Genomic DNA, 17,425 nt, shown 5'->3' with positions numbered 1-17,425 from the left:
ACTTTTTCAAATGCAACCGAGGTATATCAGACTTTTTTTATCATATTTCGGCCTAGCAGAAAGACTGGCCTTAAGACCAGGAATCGAGTTATGGAGCACTGCCTTCGGCCTCTTCATTATGAAAGTGTTCTGCTTCGACTCCTCAAAACGTTCATCCCTTGGCACATATATAGGCAGTGGCTTCTCCACACGACTCTCTGCATACATATCTGCATAATCAAATAACCTCGGTTACATTTTACACATTAAATTCTCTTCAAAATCAAGTATAGACCAACAAAAAAATCTTGTAAATGGGTAATATACATTTTGCAAGCAATGCAGAAAGTAATAAAATTGGGGATGAGGATCTGGTGGTGACGATGCTGATGGTGGCGATCCATGGCGGCGATCCATGGCGGCGATCCTTTCCATCCTCCAACACTCCTCCTGCTCGCAAAACATTTTCTTCCCCTTTGTTTGCTCCTCCAATGCGTCCCTCCTACCACAAGCTCTGCTAGCAACACCACAACCAACACTAGGGATCAATATCTCAGGCACCTCAACAAGCTTTCTCAAAAGATCTCCAAACCCATCATTAAAAAACCCACCTTTGATCATCCTCACCCTCAGCCATCGCCACCGTCACAGCCCTAGCTCCAACCCCAGCCACATGCCCAACCTCAGAACCCAAACCCACAGCAGCCGTAGGCCTAGCAGAACCTGCGCACGACCGCATCTCAACGCCTCCTCCCATTCAACAACCCAAGCCTCCCAGCTCGCGCCTCCAGCGGATTCGCGCTCCTCCCTTGCCGTAGATTACCAACCGCCCGCCTCCGCTCCTCACCGCGTATTTCACGCCGAAGTTCTGGTCCAACCCCTCGCTCTTGCTCTCGCTCAAACGCCGCGGCGGCGACGACGGAGGGCTTGCTGATCTGGAGCGGCTTGGAGATAAACGCCGCAGTCAAGGGCAACACCCGCGATAACCCGCGCCCTCAAAGGAGATTGGGCGGTTGACTACATTATTCAGGTTCTGCGGTGGTGGTGTGTTTCGGGACTGGTGATGCCTAGAGGAGGACAATTGTAGTGGTGATGACATGACCTCCAGCGAAAGGATCTCGCTGGCTACCGAACGAATGACCATTGCAGTGGCGGCCACCGATGCCGTAGTGGAGAGGATCGCCTTGGCAGTGGCAAAAATGCAGAGAAAATGGGATGCGTTTGTGGCTTAGTGGATTAGGAAAGAAATGTTTAGGGTTTAGGAGTGCAAAATTTTGAAAGTTGTGCAGAAATATCATCTTATTAACTCGGGTGTTCTCAGAATCGAGACACTATCACCATTAGGCATCGGTTATTGGACAACCGAGGCATATATTTTCCCTAAAATTACAAAATTGCCACCGCACTATTAAATGTCTGAGGTTTTCTGCCTCGGGTGTTCTCAGAACCGAAGCAATAGCTGCTTTAGACATCGGGTTCTAGACAACCGAGACATATACTTTTCCTAAAACTACGAAATCGCCACTGTGTTTTTATACGCTTCGGTTTCAGTAAAACCGAGGCGTATATAGTGCGTTAAAAACCCCATTTTTTACTAGTGGTATATTTTAGAGGATGGTTTATAAGGTAGTATATTTGTACATGTTTTTATGGGTTGGTATTATGGGTTTTAAGGTATGTCAAGTAATGACCAGGACTCTAGTTTAATCTTTTGTACAATGTTAGATTTGACTATTTGTTTTTATGATTGAGTAGGAGTTAGCAAAATTGTATGTATTATGAAGGTGATGAGTGCATATTTATGTTTTAATTTAATATTTAATGTTGAAATTTTACGTTTAAAGGTTGATCATTTGTGATAATTAGATTTTTTGAGATTGTGAAATAAAAATGAATTAAAATTTACTTTTTAGTTATGTAAAATATTTTTAGATATTGTAATGTTTTTTGACGTAAGTAAAGTAAAATTTTGATTCATCAAAATGAAAATAAATTGTTGCAAGCTAATAAGGCAAAAATTAATGAATTATCAAAAAAGAGCTAAACACAATCCTAAGTTCTATTTTACAAACACTCTTTCAAATATGTCACACAAAACCTATTCCTACACTCCTAATTTATCTATTTTCATCTCTCCCACCACTACAAAAAATCAGACCCGATCAGATGTTGACAGTGACATAAAATTCACTAAAAAAATCTAACCAATGCTAGGATGCCACGTGTTAACTTCATCTCTCCCAACAAAACCAACTAGGTTCACACCTTGAGGCAGCCACCAGCAATATCTCACCATAACTCCTTGCACCCACCGTAGGTAAAGCAAGCAGACGCTGGAGCAGCGCCTCATCCACCACGAGTCCTCGCTTGAGCAGAACGAGCACCGTTCGCCGACATTCAGCACCAATCCACCATGATTCTGGGTAAATAGAGGATCGCTGTTTTGCTTTGATTTTGGTTTTGGCTGGATGAATGTAATATAACTGGGTTTGTGCAATTTTGTTTTCGTTTTGTTTTTTTTGAGATTTTTGGTTTCATTTCTTGGAATGTCTCCGTGTGTCGTGTTCGTGTGGTTGTCTCCGTGTGTTACATTTTAGTTTTGTATGAGAATGAGTAATGTAATGATGAAGAGTTTCATTATTGGCGTAATTGGAGTCTGTGCTCGTGCTGGGTTTTGTGATCATGTTTTGGGGGCCCTGACCATCTTGTTATAATTTGATTCATAACTTTTTTTTTAATTTTACTTTTAGATTTAAAATTTAATAATAATCTAATCTAATTTAAAATTTTAATATTCTTTAATATATATTTATAATCTAATATTATTTAAAATGTATATTAAATAATTATTAATATATAAATATATATTGAATAATATTAAAATTTTAAATTTAGAGTAAAATATTATAAAATTTTAAATCTAAAAATAAAATTTAATAAAAAATATGAATCTTGAAATTAGTACTAAAGGAGGTGTAAAATGATTTTAAAAAGAAAGAAAAAAATAAAAAATATTTATGAAGGTTAAAAGTGGAATAGATGAAGGTGTAAATTGAGATTTTGGAGGTGCAAGATGAAACACCCATTCTGTTTTAGGCGTAATTACATCATATCTAATTTAAGGTGAGGACTTCCTGCACCCTATCAAAGGGGCGTTGCTCCCTCCACCACTCCAAGTGCTTCTGCACCTCCCCACTATTTTCTTTTATTCCAAAAATACTTTACACCTTCCTATTATTTTTTTTATTCCAAAAATACCTTTATAAACTTAAAAGTTAGATGCAAATATAAAATAATAAACATAATAATATTAATAGTAAATAATATATTATTATTATTATTATATACTAACTTTATAATGACGAAAGAGCTAAATAAATTTCAAATCTTTAACAAATAACTTTTCTTTTATATTTTAAGTATTTAATAATATTTTTATATTATTTATCTAATAAATTAAATATTTTATTCAAGTTATTTGAGTCAAACATGTCGGTAAGTTAAAACATAATATAATGTTAAAAATTATAGATATTAAATGTAAAAACAACACACATATATATAAACATTTTTCTAGAAATTTGGAACAAAATTTTACCATTTATTAAGTAATTTAAAGAAAAAAATATATGGAACAGTGAAAATAAGATTGAATCAAACTTATTTAAGGAAAAATGTAAATAAAATTTTGCAATATATCACAAGTTTAAATCTGAGCCATGTGAGTGCTCTATTAATGTGGAGAGAGAGAAAGATTGTTGAATATAGTGGGGAGGTGTAGGGTATTTTTGGAATAAAAAAAAATAGTGGGAAGGTGTAGAGTATCTTTGGAATGAAAAAAATAGTGGGGAGGTGCAGGAGCACTTGGGGTGGTGGAGGGAGCAACACCCCCTATCAAATTTATTGTTGTACCGCGTCAAAAGCTTCTGGAATAATATTTCCGTAACAGAAGTGGCGTGAAGAATTGTATTTCGGATATGGTGTTCTTTTTGGATTTAAAATTTTTTATATATGTTGAAAGGGTTAAACATGTTTTTAATCCTTCAACTATAAAGTGTTTTTGGATTTAATCTCTCTTTCAAAGTTGGTCTCATTTTCATCCTTTTCCTTAATGAAATTATAATTTTTAGTCCTTTATGGCCAACGACGTTAATTTTTTCTTACGTGACTAACGAATCTAATTTTGTTTTTGACTAGAATTAAAATTAAAAGAAAAAACATTAAATTGTAGGGTCAAAATTGGAATCTTTTTTCTTCTTCGTTCATGGGTTCATCTTCTGGGGCACTTTTTTCTTTTCCACCTTCAACCAGCCATGGCCACCAGAACCGAATCGAGTTCTCGATGATTTTTCTCTGCCATTGCCGAAGAAAATTTAGTTGGTCGTAGCAGTAGTGAGTCTACCAGTTCATCTTACTCTTATGCTTCCCCAAATCGCTCTCATTCCATTAGTCTCTCTCCTCCTGTGAGCATAAGCCCAAGAAGATCACAACCCAAATCGCCTGAAAAAACCGTAGCACACCATTCTCCACCACCACCTCCAGCGGCGATTAGAAGATCGTTGTCCTTGTCCACATGGTCATCGCCTTTGCCGGGTTTCGGGCATCACATGCTGTCGTCGTCTTCAATTTCGTGCAAAGGGAGTGTCAGTCGCCATCGCTGTCTCCGCTTTCTCTATCGCCGAGGAAAAACCCAAACCCAAATCCAGATGGTGAATCATCCCCAAGACTTGTTTTACTTGAAAAGACGCAATCTTTTGGCTCGTTCAAGTCCAAAAGTGACATTGGGTCGCCGAGATTGTCCAATGCTTCTTTCACTTGGAAGTCCTCGGCGTTTTCTCTGTCGTTGCCAGATAAAGGGATGAACTTGGATCATGCGTTGGATCAGTCTTCGACCATATTCGATGTTTCAGATTAGTCTCTGAAAAATTGTTCCATCGAGTAGTAGTGTTTTAGCCCCTGCTACACCACTGTTGTCGTCACCACTTCCACCAGTTTTGCGGCAACGTAAGCAGTGGGAGATGGCGGTGCCTTCTCCCGTGACGCTAGTGGGTCAACAGGTTTCGAGGCCGCCTGCACTGACGCCTCCTTCCAAGCCTTTTGTGTTGCAAACCCCAAATACAATGGTTTCTCCGGTGGAGTTGCCACCTGTTAGTTCCTAGAATTTCGGGGAGAGCTCTATAGTCATCTAAACCTAAGTTGAAGCCTTTGCATTGGGACAAAGTGAGGGCAAGCTCTGATTGTGAAATGGTGTGGGATTAGTTGAACGAGGAGATGATCGAAACTTTGTTTGTAGTGAATATGCCAAACCCAAAACCTAAGGACACAACTCCTCGCTCGGTTCTTGCCCCGCAAAATCAAGACGATAGGATGCTGGATCCTAAGAAGTCCTAGAACATTATTATCTTCTTAAGAGCACTTAACGTAACTATAGAAGAAGTGTGTGAATCACTGTTAGAAGGTGTTGGCCATGGTTGGTTGAAGATGAAGAACATAAGAGTGTCTCAGAAGATGAACCCGATGAACAAAGAAGAAATGAGATTCCAGTTTTGACCCTACAATTTAATGTTTTTTCTTTTAATTTTAATTGTAGTAAAAAATAAAATTAGAACCGTTAGCCACATCAGAAAAAATTAACGCCGTTAGTCATGAAGGACTAAAAATTATAGTTTCATTAAGGAGAAGGATGAAAATGAGACAAACTTTGAAAGAGGGACTAAATCCAAAAACGCTTTATAGCTGAAGGACTAAAAACATATTTAACCCTATGTTGAAATGATTGAGGGTTTAGAAAAATTACCTATGTTGTGGTTAGTGCCATCAAAATGGGTTGAAACCCGTGAGCCAACCCGGCTCACCACGGGTTTGAGCCGGGTTGGGTTGGAAAAAAATGCAAAATTTTTTATGCGAGCCAATTTTGACCCGGTTCACACGGGTTGAACCCGTGGTGGGTTGGGTTGGTGAGCCAACCCACCTATTTTTTTTAATTAAATTAAATTAATTATTCAAATCCTATTTGTTTATTGAAATCAAATTAATTAAATTAATTATTCAAAATGCACAACCTTTACTTAGTAATAGAGCCTCTCGCGCTGCTATTTTTCCAAAAGTTCCCCTATGGAAATAAAACCCTAAGATTATAGATTGGATAATATTATAAATGGAGATAAAGAAGAATATGCTTCAAGAGAGCATAATACTGTGAATTTATCCATTCAGGACTCCAATTTAATAGATGGATAATATTATAGATTGGATAATTCAGGAATATATCATTTGTTTTATCTTGTTTTTAGATCTATCTACAAACATGACAGTTTTATCTTGTGCTATATATTTTTGTTAACGGCTATATGTAGTTTCTTGGTCAAACGGTTGTGTATGTCTCATTAAACTAAATTGGCAAAATTTTATGCTTGATAGCTTATAATATATATAACAATATATTTCTTTTCTTTTATTTTCTTTTATATCAATTGGTCCAATTATTACTGTTTCAATTTGATAAATCAAAGTAACATGTTAAGAATCTGAGAAGAAGAGGGTAAAAAAAAAAGTTAATTAAGTGAGCCAATGAGCTAACCCGTTTAACCCACCAACCCGTGGTGGGTCGGGTCAGGTCGGACTGAATACCTGTTTTGACAGTTCTAGTTGCAGTATACTACGCTAGCTAACTATCGTCGTGGAGGTGCACGATAATGAATAGCAAACCCACATAATGGTGGTGGTGGTCTTGGTGGGTGTGTGCTGCTGGGTAGAAGGGTTGGGCACACATTGATGGAGGTGAAAGGGTACAATACACACACAACAATGAAGATGAAGTGGTATTGGCAAAATTGTCATTTCAGCATGCCTATGGAGGTGCAAGAAGAAATAAAGGTGGCTGCAGAAAGAATTTGCCACGATACTTTGGATAAAGCTAGCCCATTTCTTTAGTGCCAATTTTGTATCCTGAATGGGTCTGTTTCTTTTTCTTTGAAAACCATATTTGCAAAAGGATTTTGCATGGCACAATTTGGGTTCATTGCTAGCATTATTTGCGTGAGAAAAATTAGTCTTTGGAAAGAAAAATGTTTACTTTTTTCTAAAATTTAATTCCTATAATAAATTTAATACAAAAACCTGTAGTCAAACAAAGTAGTTAAATTTCTTTTTGTCGCTTTCCTGGGGACTTTTATGGCCGCTTCTACTTTTTGGATGTATATACGGTTGCATAGTTTCATATACCAAAATAAAGGTTTGAGTATTTGTAAGATCCTTCGTCGTCCTGCTTTTTTTTTTCAAAATTATTCAAAAATACACTTTCTTTTTAGACGTATGTATGCCCGTCTGTTTCGTCTAATGTTTTTAAAATAAAATACAAATATTCGTGTGATGTTCACGTTATCTTAGTATTTAATTTTTTTCATTTTTAAAATGAATTCAAGAATATGTTTTTTTCTCTGTGGTTGTATGATATCTCTATAATCATCCTAGTCCTAGGTATATTTCTCTTTCTTCAAAATAAATATATATATATATATATATATATATATATATATATATATATATATATTTCAAAATTAAAAAATAGGTTTAAATATTTGGACGATCCTCATATTTGTAGAGGAATTTCAAGTGAATCCTCTTATTGAAAACAATCTAAATTGGGTCTTAAATTTTGTAAAATCATAATAATTAAATCATTTCCATTAAGTGGTGAGAAACAATATTAAAATTTGATGATGTGGTGCACACTAAATATACTAAGGTGGATCATTTTATTATGTGAAAATAATTAAATTATGACATGAAATTTAGTAAAGTAAAAGAAAAAAAAATTAGAAAGATTTTGGAAATTTCAAACCCTAACACCCTGCCCCTCCCTCACCGCTTTCCCCCGCCGTCGCTTCTCTATTCAAGCCAACATGGTGGAGTGATGGTCTTCTGCATTTGCAATATGGGTTTCCTTTTTCAAGTGCGTGAATTCGCGAAGAAGAAGGAGAAGGATTTCACAATTTGTAATCTTGATGCGTGATGAACTGCTATGGGTTGTTTCTGGGTTTTCTTGCTGATGCCGTCATGAGGAAACAAACTTGTGAGATGAAGTTGATGAAGCACGATGTTGATGGCGACAATGGGGTGCCTGTGCGTCGCGAATTGAGTTGGTGATGGAGGAGAACTCGCGATTTGGTCATGAATCTGGGTTGAGGGAATAAAGCCTTTTCTCCCTCCCTAGTTTGCGATTGAAGATGAACGTTGGTTGAGTGCGATTCTATGGTTGGTGGTGCATGAGGCTTGCTTACGCGATTAGGGTTCATCACGATTTAGGGGTTTACTCGGCTTTGTTGCTTCTGTGTTTCTGGTTGCAGGTTTCTAGAGATGCGTTAATGGCGGAAATTGAATTTGCAGGTCCGGTGATTGTGGGGAACGTGGTGGCAGCGAGGAGATGAACTATTTGCACGATTTGAGTTTGTGCATTTGAGGTTTTCTCAGATTTTGATTTTTTGGGTGGCCGCGGTAGAAAGGGAGAGGATGCACGAAGAAGCTTCGCGATTTGGATTTGGGTGTTGTGCATTTTTTGGGTTTGCCTCTTCGTAGGTTTCCGGTGATCTTGCGGCAGTTGGTTGTAGCGCGACGACAAGGGTGGCGCATTTGCTCCATGTGGGTTTCGTGTAGGTTTTCTGGTGGTTGCCATGGTTGACGATGACGCATGGGTTAGGTGAAGTGTGGTTGAACAACCTCTAAAAAAAATTACAGCTCAGCATCTACTACGTCGTCTGTCAACACTTAACGAAAAAAGCTTACTTGTTATGATTTTTCAAAATTTAGGATCCAATTGAAACTTTGTTCAACAAGAGGATCACTTAAAATTCCTCTACAAATATGAGGACCATCAAAGAATTTAAACCTAAAAAATACCAACATTTTTACTTAAATATTTTTTTTTAAATTACGGTGATCCTTGATTTTTGGTATATCTATAAATTTTAAAATTAAAAAATACCAACATATTTTTTTTTTAAAGTGACGTGATCCTTGATTTTATATATGGTTAATAAAAATAAGTAAAAGTAAGAATAGGTTTACTTTTTAAAAAATTTGAAAATTTTCAAATAGCTTTTTAATTAAGAATTACAATATATTTTATTTTCGTTTGTGAATAAAGTATATAAGATCAGGTCAACTTTTTTTCTTTTTTTAAATTCTTTTGTTCATTTTATACAACAATCAATCTATTTTAGTTAGTTGTCAAAACGGATAATCTGACTCGATTAGGCCTAATCTATTATGGGTTGGTCATTTATTGAGTCAACTCAACCCAATTCACTTATTAGTAAGCGGAAAAAATTCAAACCCGACTTAGTCCACCATGGGTTGATGGTTAAACAGGTTGACTCATTGACTTACTTAATTACAAGGTTTTTTTAATAAAAAACTGCAATTATTTTGTAATTCAAATCTAAATAAATTTCATTTTTAAAATGATGTTAAACACAATTCTAAATAAAAGAAGGATCATACAATCCAAATATAATCAAAAAGCAAGAACAAAAGACAAACAAATAAGTTTCTAATATTGATAATTTTTGTGTCACTTATCACTAATTTTGAATGGATAAATCTATAATATTTTACTCTCTTGAAACATCTTTTTATTCCCATCTACAATACAATAAAAAAAGGGGTAACTAATAATATGGAAACACAAAGTAATAAATAATTAAATTAAATTATGTGTGTTGGTGAGCCAACCTAGCTCATCACAAGTTCAGCCTGAGTGAGTTAGGTTCTAAGTGGGTTGGGTTGAAAATTGACCCGTATAAAAATATTACAGTTTTTTCAAACCCAACCTACTCCGAACCTATGGTGGGCTAGGTTGACTCACGGATTCTAACCCATTTTGAAAGCATTAATTTTAGTAAACATAATTATTTTGGAAAAATATCGTCTCTTTTTGCATAAAGCTACCGTTCTTTTTGCATAAAAGCACTTGGCAGTTAGAGATACAATTGGATAAAAGCTGATATAACGTAAAGCTACCCTTCTGATATAGCATGTTGTCGAGCTTTGAAATTTTCTTTTAAAGGCTTAGATTCTCGAGCTAATAAAATATTATAAAAGATAGTTGCTTTTGTCGTGCTATTCAGAATGTAGACTATAGAGTTTGTAAGTGAAGGTGTAAGTAAACATTAGAAGCGGGGGGTGAATAATGTTTCCATTACTTTTTCGCAACTTCCAAACTGAACATGATGTACATAACACTTACGAGTTAGAGAAACTTTTCAGTAAATGTTATCTTGGCAAGATCGTTTACATGACTAACTCGATGTATCTAAATGTTGTATGTAGGCACTGACCTTAAATGAAGTGACGCTTGTTAATAGATAAAGAGAGTGTGATGAAACGTTACCTATAACTAGATCATTTATCACAAGCCAAAACACACAAGTTGTTTTATACTGGTTCACCTGTTAGGGCTACATTCAGTTCTCCTCTAAGTTAACTTAGAGGGTTCCATTAAATATTCAATGAAGTACAATAGAGAGTTTTAAACCACTTTTGGTGTTCCTATAGTCCTATTGAGTAACCATTGTTACTTCTGACTAGTTAAGTTCTATTCACTCTTGATTGCGTAGTTATATTCACTACTCTTGGTATCCCTAGACGCTTCTAGTATCATTATGATACACCGTCTAGTTGAGTATCACCCAGTCCTGGTTGTGAAGTATTTTTCACCACTTTTGGTATCCCTGATCAGCGAATAACCTCTAGTTACCCTAGACCAGTTGAGTATTCACACCACTCGTGGTTTCTCAGTCAATAAGTAGTTATTAATTACCCTTGACGGGTTAAGTATTCGCACCAGTCCTGGTACTAGACTACCGCGCATAGATATCCCTTTAGTATTCACACAACTCTTGGTACTAGACTACCGCGCCTAGATTTCTTTGAGTATTCTCATCACTCTTGGCATCCCTAGGCATTTTAGTGTCCACGATACCGCCTAGTTGAGTTTCACCCACTCCTGGTTGTGCAATATTTTTCACAACTCCTGATATCCCTGATCAGCGAATAACCTTCAATTACCCTATATCAGTTGAGTATTCACATCACTCTTGGTACTAGACGACCTCACCTAGATTTCCTAAACCAGTCTAAATACTCGCAGGTGTTTCTCTCATCACTCTTTTTTTCTCACCTTACACAGGTAAGCAAATAATACAATGAAGCACTAGAGCATTGCTTTTCTTTTGCTTTTTCTCTTTCTTCTCTCTTGTTACAAATACAAGTAGATATTGCAGTGAGGCTTAAGAGATCTTTTTATGTGTTTCACTTTTTCACTATCTCTTCTCTCTTCAAGTGGATGTTCTTATGAAGCTTAAGAGTATTCTTCTTTTCTTGAGCTCTTATATTGAATTTAGGAATTTAGCTTTAATAGCTCAAGAGATTTCCTTGCTCAATGGATGATGGGATATCTTCATATCTTCATCTTTTCTCTCCTCTTCATCATTATCTTTATCTTTCTTCTTGCCTTCTATTATACACCTTAATGATATAGCCGTTATAACAATGCTTGTCTTGAGATTTGATAATACGACCATTTGACGAAGCTTGTCTTGAGATCCGTTCTTTTCTGGCTATTGGTGTAGATGTCAGTCATAAGATGATGTCTTTTGTTAGAGTAGACCTATTTTTCAGATGATTTGTCAAAAGTAGTTTTGTCCTATCCTTTTTGCACAACTTTTAATGACTTGTTTAGTCTTTCTTTCTCCAACGTTCATTTTGATACGTATGAGATAAGATTGATGAACTTTTGTAGCAAATGTACTCCACAAGATAAAAACATGTATAGCAGGTATGTCCTATTTAGTTCTTTTGAAATTTTTATCAGTTGTTTAGGATTTAGTGTTTTCTAATGTTTTTGTGTTTGTGAGATTAGCTAATATCGTTTAGTCTATAAGAGACTTCTTGGTTGGTGTTTTATATATTGATTTCATGATTTGTTTTGACATAGTTAGCGTGTCACTATTTTCTAAAGGAGGAACATTTTGTGAATGTCTTTTTATTATTTATTTTTGATCTGATTTAAATTTGATGTACAATCCACTCATAAAATATTAGTTTTGTTGTTTTTGAACGTTGAATATTTAATGCTTTCTCATAACAATATTGAGGTAACGTTTGACAATTCAGCTCTTCTTCCAATGATGCCATATAAAGGCTAAGAACTTCATTATTGTCTAATTGATAAAAATACAAACACAGTTTCTATTGTGTTGTAGTGAGTATTATTGTCTAATTGAGTTGTGAATTTCAAGAGTTGTCTAAGTGTTGGACTAATTCTTTGAGTGATAAACAAAATTTAGCAATTACTACATTGCGATTAGTGCTCCTTTTGCACTAGTGTTACCGAAGAAACTTGTCAACGACTACCTATTATACCTTATCGACTGAACTTATTGAAGACTTTTCGACGACTAATGTATATTATTGACAATATAATCCTTGGTAATGCTAGGTACGTCTATCATTGTAATTCATCAGTAATATAAAATTATTGACAGAATTCTATTCTTTATTAAATTTTTATCGACAAATCATGTATATTTTGTATTTCTTGTAATGATTTATATAACAAAAATAACAATATATATATATATATATATATTATATATATATATATATATATATATATATATATATATATATAATAGTCAATTTCAGTATACACAATTGCTAATTTTCATAAAATAAGAAAAAAAATGTGACTAAAAAGTTGTGAATAAAGCAAAGTTTTTATATGTATGAAATGAATGATAACCCTATATCAATAGGGGAATATATGCCTCCAACTATTGAATGATCATTCAAGTGTTAAAAGAACAAAAATCCCAAGATAAATTTGAAGCCTAGTAAACAATATACATGGAGGGAATGTGACAACATGGATATTGACCCGAGGCCGTTATTTGTTAAAATATTTGTTTGACTTATTTGTTAATTTTTATAAGTGTGGTTTGCTCAATTCTAGGAATTATTTTTCGATTTTTGTATTACACATTTTTAAATACCACCAACAAAAATCAATTTTGTTTCCAGTCACTTTTTACATAATTTACCGATAATTTTTGGTAACTTTGATAGTTACACTTTTACATTCACTTCTGTTAAGGGAGTGATAAATTCATAAAGTTTTTCTCTCCTTCTAAAAGCATTTCCATTGATGAGAAAAGGGTCATCATTATAAGAATCACAACACGATAGACAGACTTGAGAGCGCATGACGCGACACCATCGCTAGCAACTAGAGCAATGAACCAAACTTGTAATTGATTAGAAACAAAAGCAGAATACGATATTAAGAAGGTTTAAACAATATACGCTATAGTCCCACGTGCTGAGGGATGATTGTTATAGCACAGTATTCCGTGTTGGTATTGAGTGTAAATTCTTGTCAAATGAACTGAATATCAGAATATGCTTATTGATATACTGGTCCATCGAAGTAGAAAAAACTCATTTGAAAAAAAGTCGGAACAAAGAGTGTGTAGAGAAGTGGTGTGATGATTGATCCTCTGTATGTGGGGACAAGAGGACCCTCTGTAAGGGAAAGCAGAAGCATGCACGTAAAGGCAAAGAAAATGGTGGTTAAATGGATTTCACAGACATGCCTCAATCATGATGGTCTTGCATCACTCACCTGTCAACCCAATCATTGTGCTCTGCATTGCCTTGCCTCTCCGTGGTATGTGTTTTATGGTTTGTCTCCTATGATGAGTGAGTATGTATGCACCCTTTTCCACATTGACTAACCTTTCCAGCTTAAATTGCGCAAGCACCATCCATAGAAAGTCGTTGGGTTTTTTCTATTCAAAGTATATAAATATATTATCCATCCTATAGCTAGAAGAAGAAACTTTGATTTGCTTTTAAGTGAACAGAATGGCTACATCCCACTTGCATGACCAGGCTATACCTTCACTGAGCTGTAGTCACAAATGGAAATGTCTTCAATTTTGAATATTCAATAACCACATAATAACGAACATATAGAATGTCATCATTTTAGAGATCTAATGGGTGTGACAAGTGGTGCATCCAAAAATAGCTGAAGATATTTTTTTTTAAATTAAAATGAGATCTATGTTCATATATACTTTAAATGTCTTATATCTAGTTGATTTAGAACTTTAATACACCTTGTTTGGCTATCGTGAGAACTTCAACCAGATTCTCTTTTCATATGTAATTTCACATCTAGTTACACCTCAACTGGTATGAAAAGTGTTGTAAAAAAGACATAACTATGGTGGTCTTGATTTTAGGTTTAGGAAACCATCCCTATGAGATTGCATACAATGCCTAGAGCATAAAACACTAAACCTACCTTAAAACACAAAGTGGGAAAACATGTGGTTCTTTAACTTTCATCAACGTTATTTGGTACATGCATCATAACAAATTTGTACAATATTCTTTTTGTAACAAACTTGCAATCTTGCACCACTGCATATTTTTCGTTCTGTTATTTTGTCTGTTCTGCCATTTGTTATTTTGTCCGTTCTTCCATTTGCTATTTTGTCCGTTCTTCCATTTGCTATTTTGTTGTTCTGCTATTAGAATTCTAGAATAGAAGGGGCTATTGTATATAAATATTGGATCATCTTTTACTGTAATATCGACTATTCATTATTACCAAACACTTTCACCTTTTATCATCTTTCGTTATACATTATATGCATTAACAACATTTTTATCATTTTCTCTTTGCCTTTTCTTTATACATAGCAATAAATGGGTCATAATATTTTTTTAAAAAAAATTGTCATGCTTTAATGAATTCATATTTGTTCATGGAATTATTTTAATGAAAAAAAGGAAAATAAGTAAATAAATAAATAAAGCAAAATAAACACTATTTGGTCAAATGAGTTAATAGAATAAATGAATAAAACCTTTATCATTATTTTGAAGCATTTATTTGATTTGTATAACATGAAATTGCTAAAATAAATTCCTTCTTCATCACTTTCCCTCCTCCATTTTTTTCATAAAGAATCAACTTACAAGGGACAATATCTTAAAATGATTGCAAGTAATCCTTTTAGCACATAAAAAAATGGAAATGAATAAAAAAAAAACAGAGACAACTTGTCGCAATTAAAAAACGATCATGTTTTAATATATGGACATGTTTGTTCATAAGAAATTAACATAATTTGTAACTCATTTTGAGTCTTAAAATATAAAAAAAAAAGTCTTTCAAATCCCTTAAATAACTCAGGTTTACATAATGTTTATCTAAGAGATAGTTCATCAATAAGATATTTTTTTTAGAGTATAAAGAAGAAAGAATGTTTTTGAGAGTTGAGAGAAAGAGTGAAAATTGGTAAAGGAAAAGAGATGTGAACGAAGAGAAATCCAAGTATCACTTTATCTTTGTTATAACCATGCTTAATAAAACATATAATTATACACATACATAGCATGTCAATAATTAAAATAAGTAAACACATTTTATGCCATAAGAAAAATTGAACCCATGACCACCAATCCATAACAAAGAGTTTTAACCATCTCTGTTACACTTCACTTCTATACAACTTATCATTTCTTATTTTTAATTATTAATGCCAACGTCTACCACCGATCTAAATATTTAATTTTCTTGGATCATACAACTTTAGAGAAACTCTTTGTGTTTGTGAAAATTGACTTTGAAAAACTTAGTGTGGATAGAGTGAGAACTTTCACTGGGTGTGTCTTAAGTGATTGAGTGTTGTTGTTGTTGTTAGGAAAATTGTTCATCCGTTATGTGTCAAAGGAGGCGTTGTTCATCTCTTGTCTCCTCAAGAGAAATGCTATTTAACTCAAACTTTATTCTTTTTTACACTTTTTGTTTACACTTTTTATTTATCTGTTATTTTCTTAATGAGATCATTTTTTATTGTAAAGTTAGATTATAAAAATAGAAATTTTGTAAAAAAACACGATTTTATTAACTAAACCAATTCATCCTTATGGTTTTTGTTTAAATAGATTTTGTTGTGCAATTCTAACATCATCTGTCCTGAAGAATATAAATATATACAAAATCTCCTACACTATAAGGGTTTCTCATGCCTTTACTATTTGAAAGCATTAATTGCACATGATGCACCATCTTCTCACATGCGACTACATTATCATAGCAAGTAGAAACAATACAACCACACAAAGCGAAAAAATAAGCTAACTTTGATATAAGCATACATATAAAATAAACTATCACAATTAAATTCACACATACGTTGCTCAAACCATTTATGTGTGTCTTCACGAGTTCTACATCATAAACCATGTGGGTTTTTGATTTCTTTCAGTTTTGTTTCAGTTTGATTGGTTCAATCATCTCATATGTAAGTAATTTTAATTTTGAACATCCATATTTTGTTTCTAGAGTCATATTTAACCCTAATAAATCAAAGATTATTGAGTCATATATTGTACGAGATTTATTTATAGTAACATTTTGAATACATAATTAAAAAATATTCTAAAAAGTCTTAAATATTGTAGTATATAGGCACATAAAAAAAGAACCTTTCCTATGCAGTCGCGGAGTTTGGTTGACCACTAAGAGGGCCTTGAACCCCATCCCCAAATGTTTTTTTCACAAATTGCTTATTAAAATATAATATAATATTATTATTTTAAAGTAAGAGTCTTTAAAAAAATTGTTATAGAAAAAACTTAAACAATTATAGAATTTAAAATATGAAGAAAGGTAATAATATTTATCATTATTCTTTTACATGCTTATTTACTATTAACTAATAATTTTATAACTAAGTTGCCAAATCATATTCAATAAAAAATTAATATAAAACTTAAAATTTAGTATTTTATAGTTAATGCTCTTAAATATTTAACTCTGAATTTTATTAACTATGACAAAAATAAGAAATACCTTTTATTTGAATAAAAAGATTCTTTTTGTAATGATTATTTCAAAATAAGATTATGAAATAAAATGGAAGACAAATCTTTTGTATATAATATAATTATTTACATCAGAAAAAGTATAACTGAAAATTTTAGTTTTGATTTAATTATTGATGGGTTTAATAGTTAAAAAAATAAAAATTATTTATTAAATATACACAATTTATTTTATAATCATAATAATATTAAATTAAATTATGCATTATTTTTATTGTATCATTGAAAAAATATACAATTTTTAAGAATACTATAGGCTTCCAAATAATCAAGATCAGCCACGGCTTTTATGAAAAGTCAAGAAGAATTCAGAGATTGAGACATCGCATTTAACTGTTGCTGTAAGGCATTTAATTTTGTCTAAACAGCGAAGTTCAAATTTGTATTTAAGTATTTAGTGTTTTGATTTTTATTTATTTTTTTTGTTTTGCCTCTAAAAAGTCATGGATATGCAGGCATGTAATCACAAAATAAAATTCAGCGA

Source organism: Vigna umbellata, chromosome 11 (genome assembly GCF_029865625.1).
Source record: "Vigna umbellata cultivar VRB3 chromosome 11, Vumbellata_1.0, whole genome shotgun sequence".
Taxonomy (NCBI): Eukaryota; Viridiplantae; Streptophyta; class Magnoliopsida; order Fabales; family Fabaceae; genus Vigna; species Vigna umbellata.
This window is presented reverse-complemented; position numbering follows the sequence as displayed.